The sequence below is a fragment of the Montipora foliosa genome, chromosome 2 (genome assembly GCF_036669935.1).
Source record: "Montipora foliosa isolate CH-2021 chromosome 2, ASM3666993v2, whole genome shotgun sequence".
In the NCBI taxonomy this organism is placed as follows: domain Eukaryota; kingdom Metazoa; phylum Cnidaria; class Anthozoa; order Scleractinia; family Acroporidae; genus Montipora; species Montipora foliosa.
Genome location: NC_090870.1, coordinates 36,217,931 through 36,220,442, shown reverse-complemented (window position 1 = coordinate 36,220,442; position 2,512 = coordinate 36,217,931). Strand labels below are relative to the sequence as shown.

Genomic DNA, 2,512 nt, shown 5'->3' with positions numbered 1-2,512 from the left:
AGTCCTTGAAACAGTCAAAATGTAATTTCACTTCAATTTTAAATGCATTTTATTCAATTCAACAAGTTTCGAATCATACTAAAGACATTTTCTTGTCAGTCCTCAGCTGTAAAATGACGTCATATCTAATTTGCATAAAACAGGCATACATAGCTTTCAAAAAATTGCAGACAACGTTTTGTCGATTCAATACCATTTACACTATAAGTTTCCGTAAAGAAACTAAAATGTTCATAAAATGCCCACGAGAATGATTTTTCCGACACATGACCCCGGACTATAAGAACATTCTCAGGACTAGTACCTATAATTTTGATGAGTACCCCCACCCCATCAACCTAGGCTAGGATCCTTCTAGTCTGAGAGCTTGGATACTAGTAATAATATTGTCCAAAACCTGTTATTTGATCCAGAACCAAATAATCACTAATCAACTTTATTTAATTGGCTTCATTCTGATTGAAAAATATAGTAATTTTAGACATTTGAAATAATTATTTAAAACTAAAGAAATTATTTTCCTTCTCTTCTAGCATAACTTCAAAAAAAAATCCGAAACAATGTGGAAAAGAGCAACAAGGCCAAAAAACCAAGATGCTTGAAATTTGAGGGCAAAAGCATCCTTTGGAAACAGTGGAAAGATGCTTTCAACTTGGATCAGTCCAGCTTTTCCCTTCCTTTACATGAACGTCTCACAATTGCTCACTTTGAATTGGATCCAGCTTCAAGAATGCGAAATCACTTAGCTGAGGATGTTCTTGACAAAAAAATGCTATTTACGATGCAGGTAATAGTCTTACGAATTGCCTTTATAAAATTATTAAAATAACTTTAAAGTCCCTTTTATCACGATCCATTCCATGACGAAGTTGAAGCATATCTACTTTTGAGGTGTATAAAGTAATGTTTACTCTTTCATGACTAGATGAAAATGTAGTGTCATTAGGTAATGGGGCAATTGAAGATATTTCTGTAAGAAGGTTAATTGGACGCGTTGTTTGCATTAAGCTATATTTTAATTTTTCAACAAATATATTGATTTGCAGCATAATTGTTAATTTAAATTAACATTAACTTCCTCTGCAGAGTTATCGAGATCACATTGTCACATCAACTGACAAGCAAGACCAGGAAGATAGAACTCCATTGGACTCTTCGGTTAGATTCCTCCAGCACACTTCAGAAACTGTTGACCTTTTCAAGTCTAAGTGTCCAATTAGCACCATCAATGACAACCGGTTGAAAAAGTTAAAGAGTTTCTACACATTCTTGCTGTCTTGGAAGGAGGAAAGTGGAAATGACAGTGCAGCATTTATATCCAGCAAGCTCTGGTTTGACCTACAGTCCATGTGTCTTGGTTTCAATGCACTGGTACAGATTAAACTCAATAAGTTCCCACAGTCCAGCATTACATTAAACCTGCTATTGTCAACCAGGATTGTGCTGAAAACCACTTTTGCCAAGTGAGATCTTGCAATGGGCAAAACAATAACCCAACTTACAATCAGCAGCAATCAACACAAAATTCAATTAGATTTGGACAGACTGTTATCAGTAGAAAAAGCAATGTCGGATTAACCTCTGGGAATGACTCTGCTTGCTCTTTGTATATACCCAAGCGATGTTAAGGAATATTTGATTAGGTATGTGAATATCACAATTTTTAATTACATGTAACTTAATGGCTGAGTAACACTTATTTAGTGGTGAAAATAGTTGTCTTTTCTGTAGCACTATGGTAGTGAGAGTGGCTAACACAAAGACTAAAAAGAGTTATATCTTTTTAATCAATCTGAAAGCCTTTTCAAAACTAACCATAACAACTTTTGCATCTGTCTCAAGCATGCCACATGAAAATATCGAATCACATGTATCAGAGTCTTTTCCTTAGATACTTCTATAACCATGAAGATATCTCTGCATTTTGTAAATAGCTCATGTCCGTAGTTTTTATAATGCTTTGTAAAATTCTAGAGTGTTGTTAAATGACTTTGTAGATAGAGTTTTCCACCATAAAAGAAAAGTAAGGACTGACTAACATAGCATAGTTCATATTTATGTACATAATGTAAATACTTACCTATTTAAGCTCCACACTAGACAGGTGGATCCTCTAAAAGATAAAGTTGACAAAATAAGTGTATTTCTTATGTCTTGGCTGAATAAGGTGATGAGCTTACAATGTCTGTGTGAACTTTATTCCTTAAGGCCTGACCAAACGCTCGCAACATTTCAACGCAACATCATACAACAATGTTGCAAGATGTTGCGACATGTGTTGAACGGGGTTGCCTAACGCACGCAGGCCCCTGGCGCGCAATAAGTGGACCTAACGCGCATGCACTAGCGCAACAACGTTGCGTGAACGAACACAGCGGTCAAACGTCTGCGCATGTGCGAGCGTTGGAGTGAAAAGGGCGAACAGGCGGTCAAAATGGCGGTGCGACCTCGTGGGTTTAAGTTGTGACTCTCAAGTCGCTTCACTGGAGTTAAAAACGACCACACAAGCGAG

The 2,512-nt window shown here is 36.6% G+C and overlaps 1 pseudogene; it reads left to right on the top strand.

Annotated features, from left to right (window-relative positions):
- LOC137990732 (uncharacterized) overlaps nucleotides 1-1,601 on the top strand; it is a 12,572-nt pseudogene extending 10,971 nt beyond the window's left edge.
- The last annotated feature ends 911 nt before the right edge of the window (nucleotides 1,602-2,512 follow it).